At 41.7% G+C, this 21259-nt stretch overlaps 1 protein-coding gene across 1 annotated transcript in view; it reads right to left on the bottom strand.

Moving 5' to 3' along the window:
• Nucleotides 1-21259, bottom strand: part of PITPNM3 (PITPNM family member 3) — an 876999-nt gene that overhangs the window by 807034 nt on the left and 48706 nt on the right. The window lies entirely within an intron of this gene.

The following is a 21259-nucleotide window of genomic DNA, read 5'->3' as shown; positions in this document are numbered from 1 at the left end:
ACTGGAAGGTGAGAATATAATGATTTTTATTTTTTTAATTATTTTTAACATTAGATCTTTTTACTATTGATGCTACATAGGCAGCATCAATAGTAAACAGTTGGTCACACAGGGTTAATAGCAGCGTTAACGGACTGCATAATACCGCAGCATAATGGTGGCACTGACAGAGGGGGCACTGACGGAGAGTAGGAAGGGGAGAATTCGCGGCCGGACTGTGCCTGCCGGCCGTGACCAATCAGGGAGTCGGGATTTCCGTGACAGACAGACAAACAGACGGAAGTACCCCTTAGACGATTATATATATAGAAAACACTCTGTTAACTAAACTTTACATTCATTTAAAAAAGTAAGTTAGGAGAAAATAAGCAAGATAAATATAATAATTTTAAGGCCTTGGTCTAAATGCCAACTACAATAAAATTTGAAGATTTTACACATATTCCCAAAATGAAGTTGTATTTGTGAAGTGCTATTAAAGCTGTGAATGTTAGTAGCCATCATCAAAAGCCACGTTCACACGTACAGTATTCGGTCAGTATTTTATATCAGTATTTGTAAGACAAAACCAGGAGTGGAACAATCAGAGGAAAAGTATAATAGAAATACGTCACCACTTACAAATGGCTTTCAAATACCGATGTAAAATGCTGACCAAACAATGAACGTGTGAACAGGGCCATATTTAGAGTTTCTGCTGCCCTAGGCACTTTTAGTGTTGTCTCCCCCTTTGTTGAGTATGACACTATCGGCAGTGACTTTGACAATAATCGCTGATGTGAAAGTAGCCTTTTGCAGCAAATCCGGCAGTTTTTCCGCATCTGCCACGTAACGGATCACTTACGGCAACACTGCGTTCGGCCTCATTCATTCCCTATGGGACTTGCGGACATGTGCGGCACTTGCGGTTTTGCAGTGATCCGGCAAATGCGGTACTTGCAGCAACGGAAAAAAACACTGCTAGCAGTGTTTTTTTGTCTCACCGCAAGTGCAAAACCGCAATTGCCGCACATGTCCGCAAGTAGCCATCACTACCTGTCTATGCACCTTGCTAGCTCATCCCTCCCTGACCTAAAACTACACTGTAAAGCTTTAGAAAAACAATTTATTAACTGACATATTCCTCTGGTAAAGAGGGCTCTAGGACGGGCAGTCTCCGGGTCTCCATTCTCTCTCTGTGCACACCCTCAGTCCCTGCCTCACTGCCTGTGCTGCACTGTGCACACACATCCCTCCACCGGACCCGGTAATTGCCTCTCGCAGTAGCATACCGGCAGAGGTGTATCTAGGTTTTCAGGCACCCAGGGCAGAATTCATTTTGGCCTACCCCCACCAAGGACATATGCAATTTGCACACTTAGTCATGTACCCACGAGCTCCTCTCCGTAATGCACTCAATGTTCAGTGAAAAACAGAGAAGCCGAAGAGAAGCTCGTTGTCACAGGACCACAAGTATGGAAGTCACATATGAGTGACGTGTCCATGTGACGACTACTGGAACCTGCAGAGCTGAATCCTGACATCGCAGCTTCTGAATTCTCACAACTAATGCACTGCACACTTTTAGGATTCCCCCTTGCCGGTGGACAGTCATGTCAGCACAAGCATGTGATTTGTATACTTCTGACCACATTCTGACTAGACGTGCCCGGCCTCGCTCAGTTCATTTACATTGACGGAGGCCACACATGTCTAGTCAGCACGCGACCGCATGTATGTAAATCACCGGCACCAGAGAATCCTGACAGCGTGCAGTGCACACTGTGAAAATTCAGAAGTCTGCAGTCACAAAGAATGACTGCAGACTCATCACAGACTCTTCTCTTACCTTTTCACTTTCACTTATTTTCCTACATAGGAGTTAAGTTGAGGGTTACTGGGACTCTCACCTCTCAGAAGAATAGGCACCCATGTCTCCGGTTTGTAAATAGGTAGTTGTAATCTGTTACCTAATTTTAACCAACAAGTTTTCCCTGCCTGTTAACCGATGGGTGACCGGAGCTGGTATCACCCAGGAAACCTGTGCTTGGAACCATGAAATAGTGCAACTTCAAGGGCAACAAGGAGACATCACCAGTTAGCGCTATAACTTGCCGAATAAGTGGGGACCCAAAGATATTCGCTCAACTCTAAATCACCAGTTACCACAGTGAACATTAGCATGTGTCAATCTGTGAAGGAAAGCACAAAGGAGTGCTGTCCAGTGACTATCAACTGAAGGCGCCCTGTACATTGCTTCTTACCGTAGAAGGTGGAGACAGTATAGAGTCCATTCATGAAAAAATTATGAAAAACGTACCATTACCCAGTTTTTCCACAGATTGTAGGCTAATAATTCTTCAATTATGTGATTATTCAGCTACCAGGACAGATGATATTCCTCTTCTGGGTGGGAGACATCACCTGACCACTCCAGCCAATCAGGAGCCACTGATCAGCTGCAGCTTTCACTTTCTCTCGAAGAGAAGGAAAAAATGTTCTGCCTCATACAGACTGCGATCAGTGGCTGCTGATTGGTTGCAGTGGTCATGTAACATTCCTCATTGGAATAGGAAGCCTTGAGACTGATTAGGGAGTAGAGGCAGAGTTGGAAAGTTGAACACAACTCCTTTAAAAATGCATAAACATAAGATGACTATTGCCTGTCACTGTGCATTTTTAGTTCTGCAGTTGTACAACTTACAAAACCCTACCCTTGTAAGGAGAAACATAAGCAGTAAACATCTTTTTGAGGGTGGTGGGGGTAAACTGATCAATGCACAGCATAATTATGTTTCTAGATTAACAGCGCTCAGAGGTAGCACACTGTTTTCACTCCTAATAGCTGCTAAGTGGTCTTAATTAAATACTTAAGACCACAAGCTGAAGACTGTGCAGAGCGGCACAGATCAGCAGAAGCAGGGGATCAGCATGTTCCAATAAATAGAGTCATGTGACCTCCTATTTGTAAGGTGAAAGAAATCTGAACACATAACACTCCTATAAGAGAAGTCTAAGAGTATTCTAAGTAATTTCTATTTGCTGTTTAGTATATGGATCTTTCTAAAATAAAACACAAACGTAATGATTGAATTACAAAAAGGTCCTGCACACATTCCAAAGAAAACATTCATTTACTTTTCCAAAGTAAAAATTATAAAAGAATGAAAGAAAATTTCAAAATGTATCACCTACATTAGACTGAATAATTAAAATTATTAAACGAAGTATACCTTTAATTCTATTCCATTTTTGTGGATTTTCTTAAAGGTACAGTAGATTTTTTTTACTCTATTGTGTGCACAAAGAGAAATAAAAGATTAATCTTTACAGTAGCTATGTGGTCCATAGATTGTAATAGTCAGCATCCCACTCATTACGATGTACTGTTCTGGCATGCTCTGTGGTACATGCAGAGGTCATTGTGCAGAGAGGGGGTGACCATCACTTACTGTGAATGTGAATGGTGGATCATGTGTTATCTACATGTTACCTTTTGTTGTAATCCAGCCTGTAATCATAATGATATGTCTGATAAGTGATCTCTACAGCATAATATTTGGTCTAAATAACTCCACAATAAGGAAAAAAAAATCATGACGCAGAGTACCTCAAATACGTAACTGCACACAGTCAGAATATGAGTGCCAAAAAGAAAATACACATGTAGTGTCTGATGTACTGTAGGCATCTGCTTAATACTTTGCTAGACCACTTTTTGCCCATCTACATACATTGGAATTTTGGAATAGTTTTCTACCTTGAGAAGCTGCAATGTGACTTGGTTCCTAGCGCAGAATATCCTTTATAAGCCAAACCTATGTAAATGTAGAACTATGACAGCCTTCTGCTTAGCTCTATTCCAGCATTTAATAGCCACTTATCACCACAGACATTACTGTGATCTATCCCTGTTTTTACTATTTTGATTCACTCTCTGAAAACCTTAAAGGGAACCTGTCATGTGAAAAAATGCTATTGACCTGCAGAGATAGGGTTAATCTGCTAGTTAATAGTGTTCTGAACCTGCCCTACGTCAGCACTTAGAACCCCTCTGCTGGGAGGAAATTAATTTTATTCCTCCCAGTAGTGTTCCAGGTTCATTCATAAGAGTCCATACCATGGAGAAAGATGAGGGTGGCACTCACCGTCCTGTAAAATCAATACTTTATTCAAACAATTAAAACATCTTCAGCAGAGGAGAAATGTGTAGGATACACAGACGACGCCTGTTTCATGCAATTGCGCTTCTACGGGTCCTTTTGGCAATGTTTTTACTTGGGTGAGCACTTGTAAGTCCAGGCTTTCTGCCTATAGCGTTTTAAACCCCAGACCTGGAAGACTAACTTGAGTGGTGCAGTGGTGCGGATCGCTTGTTTCTGTACGTGGACTTGTACAGAATCATTCATAAGAGTGAGGCCAGCGCGGGTTCAGTCACCGCTCTGTGTAAACTGAGCGGTGGCTGTAACCATGCCCGTGGCTCTGACTGACAGCAGCTCAGCCTTAGGGATGGCTGTCAGTCAGTACTGGGGATGCAATGGCAACGCCGCTCTCTATACACAGAGCAGTGACAGAATGCACGCTGACACCACCTCCATGATTGAAACTGGAATGCCACTGGGAAGAATGAAAATAATTTCCCCCCAGCAGGGAGGGTCTAAGTGCTGATGCTGGGCATGTTCAGAATGCTGTTTACCTGCAGATTAACCCCATATCTGCAGGTTAAGTATATTTTTATGACAGGTGCCCTTTAACAAATGCCTCTCACCAATCCAGAAGTTAGAGCTTGCCTAAAAGTGTAGTTGTCATTTTCATACATGTTTAAGCAAGCACTTTCATTTAAGATAAATGAGACTAAAGAGTTGTGCTTACCTGGGAAATAACACCATCTCTGGCCATTATATGACTTGTATGTTGCATTTTTCACCAATGTTTCACATGTATGTGTAATGTACAGTTGTTTCAGAGCTAGTGGGCAGAAACTAGCTGTATATTGTCTTCTATACCTCCTATGCACAGCACACACAGAAAGATGGATTGCTGCATTCCTTTCTTTGTAGCACACAAACAAAAGCAGTATCTGCAGCATGGAATACATCATACAATAGTACTGAGCATTGTCACTGTGAATCTAGCACAAAAAAAAAAAAATTGATAGAAGCAGCACAATTTGCCTGTGACCGCCGCCTGTTATATTCACTGTGCTGAAAGCTCCTCTCCATTCCCCTTACCCTCTCCTGTCTGTTACCTGTGGATGATGAGTTGAAAAGGTTTTAAAAGGCAGGTTGGAGGGGAAGAGGTAGTTCATGTGTGGAAAAATAAGCATTTGCTATGCTTTATTATACTTTTAGTTCTATTGATTTATGTAACGTTTATTAGCAGTGATCATTAATAGTTTGTTTGTTTTATAGTATGAAATTCTTTGTAAATGTAAGCCCAGAAATTACCATTTTTCTGTAATATAGTACTGGAAAAACTATGATTTTTCATTTTTACTTGTATGTGACCACAACCTTAGAACCTGCTAATGCTCAGATGCTTTAGAAGGCGCTCCAGGCAAATTATCCACAAATATAAACTATGCAATTAATTAGTGGATAAATCTGGACCTGTTAAGATTTTATAAATTCAATTTCTTCAACAATTTAGCTTTTCATTTCCCTAGACTACCTTAGACAATACTATTAACCCCTTTTCACCATCTAATACCAGTGGGAATATTAGAGTTTAACCTCCACCTCACCTCAAACCTACAGCGACATTATGTCTTGAGTCGTACACATCAATAGCTTATAAACCAACATAGTAGTGTGGAAAAATGGTGAATTTTTCTTCTGTTCTCCTATGTGAGTTTTCCTTTGTATAAAAAAAATCTAACCTTACCTCAAGCATAGGAAGAACAAGAGTAACGCAAAGAACACACGTGGTCAGAAAAACCCACAATGGTCACAGAAATAACTTGAATCTGACAAAAGTAATAATAAATAAAAATCTATGAAAATGAATAAAAGAAAGTCAGACATTGCTTTTCAACCATGCTTCCACAGAATTTAAACAAAAAATAAAACTCATGAAATAGGCCTGGACAGAAATGATGTTACCCCTGAAAATAACGTGACAAAAGGGACATGTTAAATCGCGGTGTGTCCACTAACTAGCATCACAGGTGTCTACAATCTTGGAATCAGTGAGTGGGCCTGGGTAAGGAGGACAGCCAAGCTAATGGTCTCTCTTGCATCTCTGGGCTGGAACTGTCGAGGCTGTCACCATTGTTGCAGGGGGAAGAGATTTCTGACCGGAGAAGTTCAGGACAACTGACTGATGGGGGCGGGTCCAACATAAATAACGGTCTGAGCAGGAAGACACTTGACAAGGAACGCGCTTGTGAGCAGTGAGACAGTTGACTCCTTCACACCAGCTAGCTGCTCCTGTATTCCCGGCTAGCAAGACTGCCAACACATCCTACGCTCAGCCCAGAGAAATTTCCTCACAGGGTAGTGATGAGGATAGAGTGCATACCTTTGCTTCACTGGCCATCGCGGAGGCACCGCTTAGTCCCATCCTTGCGGTGCCTGCTGAGGACAGGCCCATGACTGTGGCTGTGTCCGCTGGACTGTGTGCTTCTACTGCGGCCTTGCATACTGAACTTTCTGCTTCTTTCACTGTGCCACTGACCATCATCTCTATCCCATCGTGTGCCCAGATCAGAAGACCACGTGAGGAGATAGTGCATCACCCTTTTGTAGGACCGGATTGGAGACATCTCTTGCTGTCTGCGGCACCACCGAGGGATCTTCCAGCCCCCTTCCTCCACTTCTTGCATTGCGCAGGCGTGTACTATGTAGGACAGAGAATGAACTTCAATCCAATATTGCAGCCAGCATGCAGCCTGCGGGTAAGGAAAGGGTGAATCAAACACCCGAAAACCCCGTCCCTATGGCTGAAAATTGTTCCCTCCAAATTCAGGTGACAGAGTCCCTTTAAAGTCTTCCTTCAACCTTAATAACTATGTTACTATGCTACCATGTTACTGACCTTTCTCAGCATATCGACTGCTTGGGAAATAAAGTATTGAAGTAGTATGATGTCTTAAGTATAAGCTTGTAATGTTTCTGCTCAGGACATAGTTATCTTGAAGACAAATAGTATCACACTGCCCTAAGTGGACCAAATACTGGGCATATGGGTGTCCAGTGTTTAAGTAATGTGATATAACTCTTGAGGGCAAGGGTTTGTGATAGCTAGATTCGGTATCCACCGCTAATCTTGTGAGCAGCCAGTGGTAGAAGTGGGGGAAGCTCCTGGAGTGGTCCGCAAATTCCAGCACACTGGCCGCCTAGCAGTGCATGCAGTAAGATAGAATAGGTACATAAAAGTATAAGGCTTGTAAATATCAGACACGGCATTAAATAAAACTATATGAACCCATTCACATATACACGGCAAAAAATACATTTACCCATAGTATAATGCGCAAAGTAGTGTCACCTTAGAAGCATAATTCCCAAAGCATGTTTGGGTATAATGATCTGGCTTCCTCAGGGGGTGAATCAATGCCCATGATAGTTGGAGGCCCTTTTGGAGCATTTGCATTGGGACCCACAGGTTTCAAGTTACTCCTTTCAAGCATATATCTGCTTGAAAAAATGATTATAAAACCCAAGGTACATTTACTATTATGCAACTGAAAGCTAATAATTTGTGTACTAGCCGACACAAGGAGCTGGTCACAGCGGGATCTGTTATGACCTGGTGGTAAGGACAATAATGGACCTGGTGGTTAAGAGCACACGGAATGACCTGATAGTTACTAATAATATAGGACGAGCTCTGAGACGTGGGAACTCTGCTGACCGCAATCCCTAATCCTATCACACACACTAGAAATAGCCGTGGATTGCTCCTAACGCTCCCTATGCAACTCGACACAGCCTAAGAAACTAGCTAGCCCTAGAGATAGAAAAATAAAGCCTACCTTGCCTCAGAGAAATTCCCCAAAGGAAAAGGCAGCCCCCCACATATAATGACTGTGAGTAAAGATGAAAATTACAAACACAGAGATGAAATAGATTTAGCAAAGTGAGGCCCGACTTACTGAACAGACAGAGGATAGGAAAGGTAACTTTGCGGTCAGCACAAAAAACTACAAAAAGACCACGCAGAGGGCGCACAAAGACCCTCCGCACCGACTCACGGTGCGGAGGCGCTCCCTCTGCGTCCCAGAGCTTCCAGCAAGCAAGACAAAAATCAAAATAGCAAGCTGGACAGAAAAATAGCAAACCAGAGAAAAACAAGCAGGAACTTAGCTTCTGCTGGGAAGACAGGTCACAAGAACGATCCAGGAGAGAACTAGACCAATACTGGAACATTGACAGGTGGCATGGAGCAATGATCTAGGTGGAGTTAAATAGAGCAGCCAGCTAACGAATTAACCTCGTCACCTGTGGAAGGAAACTCAGAAGCCGCAGCTCCACTCACAACCACCAGAGGAAGCCCATGGACAGAACCAGCCGAAGTACCATTCATGACCACAGGGGGGAGCTTGACAACAGAATTCACAACAGGGATCTATCGACGGTTCAAAACTTACAATAATACTTATGCAAATGTGTATAATTTTTGTTCAGCATATCGATCCAGTTGATCCACACCTGGGATCAACAGAAAAATCAAACTCTTTAGGGCAGAAAGGATCAGGTGTTATGAATGTACCTTTACCCCATTCCCTTTATCTTTTCCCATACTTCCGCTGAACTTGATTGGCATGTCTTTTTTTAACTTTACTATGTAACTGAGTAAAACATAAAATGAAACAGAGAGAGATCACATCTATAAATGATTTGGCATTGTCAGACAGCAGACAGCTCTCCATTCTGTCAAAATAGAGGATTGTGCGCTTTTTCTGCCAATTTTCTATTAAAACATTCAATACAAAGCATGAATCTGTGCTGATACATATGTTTCACAGTTAAGACAATGGGCTCACCTATATTGTGTAGCCGCTGAGAATTCTGGAAGAATCTTTACCCCCAGGATTTATGCTAAGCTCTGAAAGTGTTAACGTTGTCAATGTTATTTGGCTGGAAAAAAAAATAACTCTGGGCACTCTATGTAAAAATTGAAACGAAAACTATCTTGCAAGTGTCTCAGGTGATGGAATATAGATAAATGCAATATCATTCTCTTCACACTATCATAGACAAAAGCACAGACAGCGTCAAAGATCTGTCTGGTCAAATCCATCTCTATGGAAAATTTAGCAAAAATGATTTCTTCAAAAGCAAATTTCTATGTGACACTGTGAAAACTAGATTACCTGCAGCTGCGAAGACATTCTACTTGGAGATGGATATTGTCTCCTATATTTAATGGGGTTTACACTTTCATATGTATTATAAAGTGCATATCATGCTTAATATGTTACACATCCAGTATATATACCATTTCTAATATACAGTGCTCAGCATAAATTAGTACACCCCAACAAACATGTCAGAAAACCCTTAATTTCCTTTCAGAATCAACATTTTGTATGGGATACCATACTACAAAATACTCCCTTAAGTGTGAAACATTCATTGCAGATAAGATTTGTTATTTTGTACACCCAAAGAAAGTAATTTTCCTACCAAATTCAATCAAGACCATGCTGCAAAAAATAAGCACATCCCAATGAAAGTCTTAGGAGCAAAGCTAAAGTTTAGACTTCAAAATTCAAATTAACAAGAATTCACCAACAGTCAAGTCAAATCTTTCATTTCCAGGCGATAGTTTATCATAAAGTAAATCCCTTACCCATTTGTGTTGACAGTAATGGCACCACAAGGAAGAGAAATGTCACAAGGCCTGAGAAACAACATAATTTATTTACACGAGAATTGTGAAGGCTACAAGAAGATCAGCAAAGCTTTACTTATCAGTTATAACACTGTAGCAAAAGTGATACAAAATTGTCTCAAAAATGGAACTGCAACCATCTCACATAGATGTTCAGGCCCTAAACAGGAGCAACTTCTGATGAGAAGAGTTGAAGCAAATCGACTTGCAACTTCACTGCAGTTAGCTAAAGAAGTAGAAAGCCAAACCGGGGAAAATTTTCCCTTAGAAACAATACAGCGTACACTATAGAGGAATGGCATGCATGGGAGTCATCCAGAAAGAAAACCTCTTCTAAAAGCCCATGGAGAAAAAAGCCCACCTATAATTTACAATAGCCCATGCTAAAAAAAAATGAAAACCACTGGGACTCTATACTCTGGAGTGATGAGATAAATGTTTTTGGAACTTCTTGTTTCAAAACTATATAGCGTTGCAAAGGCGAGGAGTGAAAAAAAAATACATGGTGCCTACAGTGAAACTTAGTGGGAGTGTCCTTATGTGGCGCTGCATTTGCGCTGCTGGTGTCGGGGAGCTACATTTCATTGATGGTATTGTGAATTCACAGATGTACTGCCTTATATTGAAAGAGAAGATGCTGCCATCACTCCATGCCCTTGGTAGACATGCATTTTTCCAACATAACAATGATCTGAAGCACATATCTAAGGCCATTGTTGCATTTTTGAAGAAGAACTTTGGGAACATGATTTAGTAGCCAAGTGTCTCCAGATCTGAACATAATCGAACACCTATGGGACATTCTAAAGAGACAAGTTGAGCGTCACTGTCTAGCCAACATCCAGGCTCCAAATGAGGTCGTTCTTGAAGAATAGAGAAAAATCGATGTTGCAATATGCCACCAACACATTCATTCCATGCCTAGAAGACTTGGTGCTGTCCTTAGAAATCATTGATGTCATGCAAAATACTAAATGCAGTTGTTTTAGATATGGGGTGCATTCATTTTTGCACCAAGTAAAACTGAAGATTTTGTAATGATAGTTATATTATTAATCTTACTTTCATGGTATGGGTTAAAAAAATGTTCTATGAAACTCAGTCTTAAAATCATACTTTTCAAAGGGGGTGCACTTATTTATGCTGAGCACTATATATAGAAAAATATATTTATATACAAATATTGCATACATTCAGTACAGTGCAGGCATGGACAAAAATAGCACAGTAAGAATGCTGTAAAAAAATGTTAACAGTGTAATATTTTTAGATATTGATGAAATTCAAAGTGAATGACCAGATCAGAGGCAGCGGAGGGGACAGTGAATCATGGACAGGGAAGAGAAGACCCCGTGTACTGGCATCTTCCTAATATTTTTAACCTGCAAATTAACTCTTTATCTACAGGTTAACAGTGTTATCCAACCTGACAGGTTCCCTTTAACACCCAACACCATCATGAATAAAATTGGCATGGGCTTTATTGAAAAAAAACCCCACAATCCTTTTTTCTAGATTCACATACCGTAACCCCTTTCATGTTATAGAGTATACAGTAGGTATTCCCGCTGCGTTGGGGGAGAGTGACAAGTTTCTGAAGCTAAAGGCCCTAAAAAAACAGCACGACTCCATAAATAATAAATTCCATTATTGTTCAGGTCTCGAAACACAAATGTGAACAACAATCATTAGTGCTGCTATTTTTATGTTATTTTTAAGGACAGGCGACTGTGTACGTCCACCAGCTGCCTAATGTATTCGCTAGAATATCGCCCCCTGAATACAAAGAGACACTTAAAGCAAAACACAGATTTTTAGAGTGCTCTGAGCTATCAATTTTACATGATTTAACCCATAGGTTTGTTTCATATGAAAACGAAAATACATCAATATGGTTCATAGAATGACTCAATTGAAAACATTGAGCTAACAATAATTGATTTTATATATATAACTAGCACTCTCTAGTACTGCGAAAATCTGAGTGGACAGTTCTCGGGATGACAGGCACTGAGATATGGTGATAAAGTGCTTATTATCTGTAAGAAGGCATGATGCATGAAATGACAAATCTCTAGATGGATTACGAAAGCATTTAAGATTTTCTTTCAGCATTTTGGCGACAGCATGTTTGGAGCATTCCTCTCAATTCTCAGAATTAATAAGGCTAAAAGGTTCACACTTCAACTCTATAGCGTCCATTTTTTCAGTGAGTAAATTATCTTGTTATATGAACTGCTAGAAGTTCATGCTTGCAATCTATGTGAAGTCTGAAGAACAGGGTATGGTCCAAAAGGAAGCCATTATCAGAAAATGATCTATTCACTAAATATTGTTTTTTTTTACATAACATAATCCGTGTTAAAAATAAAAAAAAATAATTGCTGCCATTTTCACACTGGCTGCTAGAGCTTTTTAGTTTTATTTTTTTTTTTGTTTCAGGAAACAACACATGTACATAGCCTCAATGGTTGGATCCTGACACTGTCTTTTGTATTGAAATGTCTATTAAAGTATGTGCAGAAGTCATTGTGAAAGGAGGGGGAACAGGTACAGCTATGAAATTCCATATTGTGAATGGTGGTCCCATATTATCAGCTGAGTATAGAGGCATTCATTGTCATTGTAATCCTGCCATTAAGAATGTTCTTATAAACTGTTCCAGAAAGGATAGACCGAAAGAATCTAAAAAAGGCCTCAGGAGCCAGTGTGAAAATTGCAAGATTACTAATTTAGTTTTATTTTTATAAAGATAACAACATGAGAAAAACTTTGCCCCCAAAAATGCATGTAACACAAAAAACTGATTTAAACAACAGATCATTTAGTGATTTGGTTGGTGTTTATTATATGGCAGCATCCACCACCCTTGGATCCTTCAGATGGAACCTGAAAACCCATCTCTTCAGGAAAGCCTACAGCCTGCAATAACCATTCTACCGCCTCAGCAACCACCCGAGCTGCCGCCTCACCAACCACCTGAGCCGATGCCGCCCCACCAACCACCCAAGCTGCCGTGTCGCCACCGCCAGAGCTGTCATCTCACCAACCACCTGAGCTGCCGCCTCACCACCGCCAGTGCTGCAGCACATTAACCTCCTGTCTCTTCCGAATTATCCCAAAGAATGTAAGTCCACAAGGACAGGGTCCTCTCCCCTCTGTACCAGTCTGTCACTGTAAATTTGTTTACTGTTAACGATATCTATAACCCTGTATGTAACTCCTTTTCACATGTACAGCACCATGGAATTAATGGTGCTATATAAATAAATAATAATAATAAATTGCCGATACACTCAAATTCTTTTTGCCATTGTACGTAGACAATCTAATCCTTGTGAGGTTTTTAGACCATCATTCGGGTAAAAAATTGAGATTAATTTACATTTTCATGTCTATTTCCAAATGTATTGTTATTTAAAATGGAGCAAGAGTTGTGTGAAAGTCACTGTTTTACCCTCCGTGTAATAAGCACATTATTGGCAATGATGAGCTTTGGTAAAGCTTTATCTACATTTTATCCATTGTGGTAGATCGGCTCACTCGTCTGCACACGGAGGTAGACACGGTACACTGTGGCTTTAAGAACTTCCTTGGGTTTATTGTAGACAAAACAGGAAAACAAATCAAAATGGTGGCAGAACAAACACAGTCCTTCTGTGAGCGGGGTTCCTCCCGCTCACAGCTGACAGAGCATACACTGTTCAGGTTCACAACTCCAAGCAACACTTTCCTGCAGTGCTGCCTCTCCAGGCACATGCTGAACACTGAAAGCTCTGCCCTTCAGTCATTTAAGCACAGACCTTGTGAATCCGCCATCATGTGACTGATCACATGATCCTGACATCACACAGGTCCTGTCTGCATGTGAAGATATGGTGGCCCCCCTCCCACCTGCTCTATGGAGGTCCACTAAAACTAGCCCATAACATAACTCTCATTTCAACCTCTCAACCCATAGTGTGCTGGAGGAAACTACTCTAGTTTTACATCACTGACACCATCATGCGCAGTGACACATATCTCCCCTCTATTACTATCTCCACCTGCAGAGCCGACACCGAGGTGTGCTGACAGGACCTGTGTGATGTCACAGTCATGTGTTCAGTCAAATGGAGAAGGAGTCACATGGTCTGGGGCTTAAATAGCTGGGCTCCGGAGGCAGTCTTTGGTCAGCAGGACTGGAGAGAGGTTTCTCCAGTGGTTTGTGTCCTGAGGACGAAAGACTGAACCTGTGGTGCTGCAGAGCGTGCAGCTCCCCGCAAACGTATGGACTGTGTGCAGCATTTTTGTTTTCTTTGTTGTTTTTCCTGTTTTTGCCTGAATGACTGAGTTTACTTTACCCTTCTTGTTGGTTTATGCTGCCATACAATAAACCAACCAAAGATTTAAAGAGACAGTGTTCCTGTTTTCTAGCTCCGTATACTTTTAAGTGTTTTGAACTACCACAGTACATACATAAATCATGTCAGGTAGCAAGTTTGATAAGTACAGAGAACCCAAAAATATTTAAAAGATACACATAGATAAATTTTTAATGTATGTAGGAAAAAATAGATAAAAAGAATTCTAATTAATTTAATTATTATTGCAAAATGTTTATTGTCAGTGAACAAGTGTTTAGAAATGTTTGTTTTTTCAATGTTTTGAAACAAAGAGGTAATGAAATAAAGATGATGTTCTATCTACAGTCTTTTATAGGGGTGATACTTAAAATATGAGCGACATAGTGGCTAAGTGGTTGGTAGCTTTTCCTTGCAAAACTCAGGTCTTGAGTGCAAATCAGAACAACATGCAGTCATGAGAAAAATTAAGTACACTATTTTCTAATTCAGGAGGACATAATAAAAAAAATCTGATCCTTAGAATGTGTTAAAATTAGGTACCATATTTTTCAGACTATAACACGCATCGGACCATAAGACGCACCTAGGTTTTAAAGAAGGAAAGTATGAAAAAAAAATTGAAGCAAAAAAATGGTCAATTCTGTACTGTAATATCCCCTATCCTGGTATATATGGTCCCCTCAATCCCATCCTGATACACATGGCCCCTCATCCCTATCCTGGTATGCATGGCTCCCTCATCCCTATCCTGGTATGCACAACCCCATCCCAGTCCTGGTATGATTGGCCCCATCACGGTCCTGGTTCGATTAGTCCCATCCTTATTCTGGTATAAATGTCCCCATTTCATTCCTGGTATAGATGGCCCCATCCATTTTCTGGTACAAATGGCCCAATCCTGTGCCTGGTATGATTGGTCCCATCCTTTTTCTTTTATAATTGGCCCCATCTCGTTCTTGGTATGATTGTTCCCAATATTAATTTCTCTTAAGTATCGACACACGTGACCGCCGGCCGCAGCAGGAAGTCGCTGGCCGACACTGTGCGCTACTGAAGAGGAATAGTTACTCACTGCTCTCTGTGCTGCTTACAAGCATTAAGCAGCTGCTGGCACCGGAGCAGTGTTTTTTTGTCTTTCCTGATGGAGCCATGCATGCCAGGAACAGGATGGGGCCAATTATAAAATAAAAGGGATGAGACCAATTATACCAGGAACAGGATGGGGTTATTTATACCAGGATGCCAGAAAAATGAATATGCATTGCCCTCCATGCCCATGGGCGTGGAATGCAGTGCATATTCAATTCACTTTAGCAGCAGGCACAGGAGTTAGCTGGAGCCGCCGGCTCCACCCTCCTGTGACCTGATGCTCCGCCGAAACCGTTCCCCCACCTCTTCATCACAGCCAGACCCCATACATCCGTACTATAAGATGAACCCCAATTTTCCTCCATATTTTGGGATGAAAAAAGTGTGTCCTATAGTCCGAAAAATACAGTAAATAGTGCAACCTGAGATGAACAATAAAACATGACAAACTACACTATATTATTTATTTACCAAACTAAGCAGAAGCAGAGTGTGACAAATTAAGTACACCCCATGAATCTATAGCTTGTACAACCACCATCATCAGCAATATCATGTTGCATGACCCAGATTTAGTCAAGCATTAGCTTTAGGATAAATGAGCTTACATTGATTTCTAGAATATTTTGTTATACAGAGGATTTCATGGTCAACTCAATGACAATAAGGTGCCCAGGTACCGTGGCTGCAAAACAAGCCCAAATCATTACCATTTCACCTCTGTGCTTGACAATTGGTGTGAGATGTTTGTACTTATATGTTTTGTTTTTCACCAAATGTAGCACAAGGCTTATGGCCAGTAGCGTAGCTACCGGGGGAGCAGAGGGTGCGGGTGCCCCGGGCCCGGTGCTCTGAGGGGGCCCACCCGGAGCTACGCTACTGCAACTGTATCGGCGTGCACAGCGTACCGATAGTTACTTTATGCGGCAGAGCAGGGAAAATTTATCTCCCTGCCCTGCCGCCTGGCCACTATGTGGCTCCTGAGCAGGCGGGGGGCCCGGTGCCAGCAGTGGGCCCCCCACCGTCATCGGAAGATCAGCTGTACCGGCATTTAGCCGATACAGATGACAGCAATGATGGGAGAAGGAGCGTGACGCTCCTTCTCCCATCATCCCCCTGTCAGTGTCCACGTCTGATGTCGCCAACACTGACAGCGGGCGCGATGATGTCACTGCCCGACACCCGCTGTCAGGAGATCAGCGGGAGCAGCGCAGGAACCAGGAAGAAGAGAGGTGTCTGGTTTTTTTTTTTTTTAATGGGTGCAGCCGCCTTATTACAGGGTCTGACTATGGTGGCTGCCTTATTACAGGGTCTGAGTATGGGGTCTGCCTTATTACAGGGTCTGACTATAGGAGTGCTGCCTCATTACAGGGTCTGCTTATAAGGGTGCTGCCTTATTACAGGGTCTGACTATGGGGTCTGCCTTATTACAGGGTCTGCCTATAGGGGTGCTGCCTTATTATATGGTCTGCCTATAGGGGTGCTGCCTCATTACAGGGTCTGACTATGGGGGTGCTGCCTTATTACAGGGTCTGCCACCTTATTACAGGGTCTGCCTCTGGGGGTACTGCCTTATCACAGGGTCTGCCTATATAGGGGTGCTGCCCTATTACAGGGTCTGCCTATGGGGGCTGCCTTATGCTATAGAGTCTGCCTATGGGGACTATTACTAATACTATATTGTGGACTATTTGGTGCATTATGCTACTGTATATGGAGGCTATCTAAGGGGCCATCATGCAGTATGGAGATTACAGTGTGGGGGTCATTATACATAATTGGAGCCATCAAACAGTTTGGGGGCTACTAAGGAGTCAGTATACTGTGTGGGTGGTACTATACAGTGAGGGGGAATTATACTGTGCATATGGGAGCTGTACAGGGGGAGACTCGGGACTTTATTAAATGTAAAGTGGGCACTTATTGTTATAGGGGATCTCAGGTTACTCTAGCTATCAAAGGGGCACACATGGCATTATTACTTTCTAGGCACAAAATATGGGCACTGTTTTCTAGGGCACTTGCACCTGGCATTACTATATTGTAGAGAGTTGCTTTAGAATTTAAAGGGCAGAGAGAACCACACAGCAGGTGCAGTAATAGGGACACATACGGCAGCAGCGGTTCAGTATTGGGGTATCAGGAGCAGTAATAGGGACACATACGGCAGCAGCGGCTCAGTATTGTGGTATCAGGTGCAGTAATACGGACACATACGGCAGCAGTGGCTCAGTATTGGGGTATCCGGAGCAGTAATACGGACACATACGGCAGCAGTGGCTCAGTATTGGGGTATCAGCAGGGTGAGGAGTTTGTGCAGGTTGGGAATAGATGGTGATGCGGCTGGAATATGAGAATTGAAACGTGTCTTTGTTGTATTCTCTGCAGATGAGTCGTGGCTGGAAGAAGTTGTTATGTCGGTCTGGGCCAGATGGAAAAGACTGGAAAAATGAATGATTCCATCAGAAAGAACGTCAGTGGTAAGACATTATCTGTAACTGTGCTGTGATCTATGTTCTGTAGGGTTAGTATCTACCACTGACCATATGGAGGTAATATCAATATTGGTCTTTATATAGAGATTATCTTCAGTAATAGTGCAGTCATCTGCTGAGGTTCTCCTCCAGTATTAGTCACCGAATTGTAATCAAGGTTACCTGGTTAGGGACCCACTCAGAAGTTTCGCCCCCCCCCTGAACCAAAACCATACCTACGCCTCTGCTTATGGCCATACCTCCACTTCAGTCTCATTTGTCCAAAGGACATTGTTACAAAACTATGGTTTGTCCAGATGCAACTTTGCAAACACTTAGCCATTCTGCTGTATTCTTTTTAGAAAGCAGGGGCTTTTTCCTGACAATCCTTCCTAACAAGCCAAACTTGTCTAGGCTTTTTCTAATTGTTTTGACATCAACTTGAACATTTACCATACTTACTGCTGCCTTTGGAGTCTCAGCTTTAGGGCCCCTTTCCACTTGAGAGAAAAAAAACGGTCCGAATTATGGACCGAAAAAACGGATGTAACGTCTGCGAGTGTCATGCGAGTGTGATGTGATTTTTTTTATCGCAGCATCCGTATGACATCCATATTGCTGTCCGATTTTTACGCATGGGTCTCTTTTGAAAAGCCGGTAATTCAGCGCAGTGTGCAGTAAAATCACACTGACAGGTTAGATTAGAGTAGATATATACACATAGAATAGGTATATATACATATATATATATATATATGTGTAAGGGAGACACATATATATATATATATATTTAATGCAGCGCAAGATAGCTTAAAAGCTTAAAAATTGGTAATTCAATTGCCGGCTTTTGTTATCTCCTTCCTAAACCCGACATGATATGAGACATGGTTTACATACAGTAAACCATCTCATATCCCCATTTTTTTTGCATATTCCACACTACTAATGTTAGTAGTGTGAAAACATATCGGAACCAATGAGAAATACAATACATATTCCCAAAACACGGGGGACCAAGGATCCTCTCCAGGATATAGTCTTTAATGCAACCAAAAATATATAATTCCAAATCAAATCAAGGTTGCTCAATGAATCCACATCTTACAGCTTTGTAAAGTTACAAACTGATTTTTATTAAACACCATACTTTAATTTACAACCATGAACATTATCAATCTACAAATATAGTCATATCAAAATGTAAAAAGGGGAGCAAGCGGGCAACAATATCAGACCATGGAAAGCGATGGACAGTCCAAGGAGCGCATACGAACATCCAGGTAAGAAAAGAGAAATGTCCTCAATTATCTACAAAGGTGCAAGGTGCATAGTAAGCAGCAAATTAAACTACCTGAGTGTCATGATACGCTACACAGAGCCCGGGCATGAAGGAAAGGAGACTAAATTATAGCCAGCAGTAACCAAATAATAACCACCCAAGTACCGGTAAAGTGTAACATGTTGCAAGCATCATTTAAATAAAGAACATCTCCAGACCCACTTACCCATGCTGCAGACCACCCAATGTGCTGGTGCCCGTGGGAAAAAAATCAGACAAGTTCCCAGGCTCGAGTTCATATGAGGACAACCAGCAGAGGGCGCATCACCGCGAATGAAGGTAACTACAGGTCATTGACCTAGTTTCCATTCAATCGCTGGGGTTTTACAGCCACGAGCACAGCTGCATTATAGCAGAGCTCCTGGCTGTAAAATATTTTAACCCCTTCAGATGGATTTACATCGTGGGACCTTACAGATCATCGGAAGGTATGTATATTGTTGGTTTATTATGTTTCCTTTGTTACAGAGCGAGGGTCTTCAGGTGGATTGAGAGAACAATAAAATATTCAAACAAACTGTGTGTTCATTTCATTAAAATAATTTTTAATAATGTGTGTGTGTTTTTATTAACCATTTCTTGCCATTGGATTAATAATGGATACGTGTCAGAATTGACGCCTCTCCATTATTAATCTGGCTTAATGTCACCTTGCAATAGCAAGGTGACATTAACCCTTCATTACCCCATATCCCACAGCTACACGGGAGTGGGAAGAGAGTGGCCAAGTGCCAGAATAGGCGCATCTTCCTGATGTGCCTTTTCTGGGGTGGCTGGGGCAGATGTTTTTAGCCAGGGGGGGGCCAAAAACCGTGGACCCTCTCTAGGCTATTAATATCTGCCCTCAGTCACTGGCTTTACTACTCTGGCGGAGAAAATTGCACGGGAGCCCACGCCAATTTTTTCCGCCATTTAACACTTAAATTTAATAGCTAGAGCGCCCAAATTTTGCACATACACACTACTAACATTAGTAGTGTGGAATATGCAAAAAAATGGGGATATGAGATGGTTTACTGTATGTAAACCATGTTTCAAATCATGTCAGGTTTTGGAAGGAGATAGCAAAAGCCGGCAATTGAATTACCGGCTTTTAAGCTATCTAGCGCTGCATTAAATATAAATATATATATATATATAGGTGTCTCCCTGACATATATATATATGTATACAGTTAGGTCCATATATATTTGGACAGAGACATCATTTTTCTAATTTTGGTTATAGTCCTTACGACAATAAATTTTAAGCAAAACAATTCAGATGCAGTTGAAGTTCAGACTTTCAGCTTTCATTTGAGGGTATCCACATTAAAATTGGATGAAGGGTTTAGAAGTTTCAGCTCCTTAACATGTGCCACCCTGTTTTTAAAGGGGTCAAAAGTAATTGGACAGATTCAATAATTTTAAAGGGAACCTGTCACCTGAATTTGGCGGGACTGGTTTTGGGTCATATGGGCGGAGTTTTTGAGTGTTTGATTCACCCTTTCCTTACCCGCTGGCTGCATGCTGGCTGCAATATTGGATTTAAGTTCATTCTCTGTCCTCCATAGTACACGCCTGCACAAGGCAAGATTGCTTTGCGCAGGCGTGTACTATGGAGGACAGAGAATGAACTTCAATCCAATATTGCAGCCAGCATGCAGCCAGCGGGTAAGGAAAGGGTGAATCAAACACCCGAAAACTCCGCCCATATGACCCAAAACCAGTCCCGCCAAATTCAGGTGACAGAGTCCCTTTAAATAAAATGTTCATTTTTATTACTTGGTTGAAAACCCTTTGTTTGCAATAACTGCCTGAAGTCTTGAACTCATGGACATCACCAGACGCTGTGTTTCCTCCTTTTTGATGCTCTGCCAGGCCTTCTCTGCGGTGGTTTTCAGTTGCTGTTTGTTTGTGGGCCTTTCTGTCTGAAGTTTAGTCTTTAACAAGTGAAATGCTGCTCAATTGGGTTGAGATGAGGTGACTGACTTGGCCATTCAAGAATATTCCACTTCTTTGCTTTAATAAACTCCTGGGTTGCCTTGGCTTTCTGTTTTGGGTCATTGGTCGTCATTTCATACTACAAATGGACAATCAGTTTTGCTGCACTTGGCTGGATCTGAGCCCACAGTATGTCTCTGAATACCTCAGCATTAATTCGGCTGCTTCTGTCCTGTGTCACATCATCAATAAACACTAGTGACCCAGTGACAC

This window comes from Ranitomeya imitator, chromosome 3 (assembly GCF_032444005.1).
Source record: "Ranitomeya imitator isolate aRanImi1 chromosome 3, aRanImi1.pri, whole genome shotgun sequence".
Classification (NCBI taxonomy): Eukaryota; Metazoa; Chordata; class Amphibia; order Anura; family Dendrobatidae; genus Ranitomeya; species Ranitomeya imitator.
This window is presented reverse-complemented; position numbering and strand designations above follow the sequence as displayed.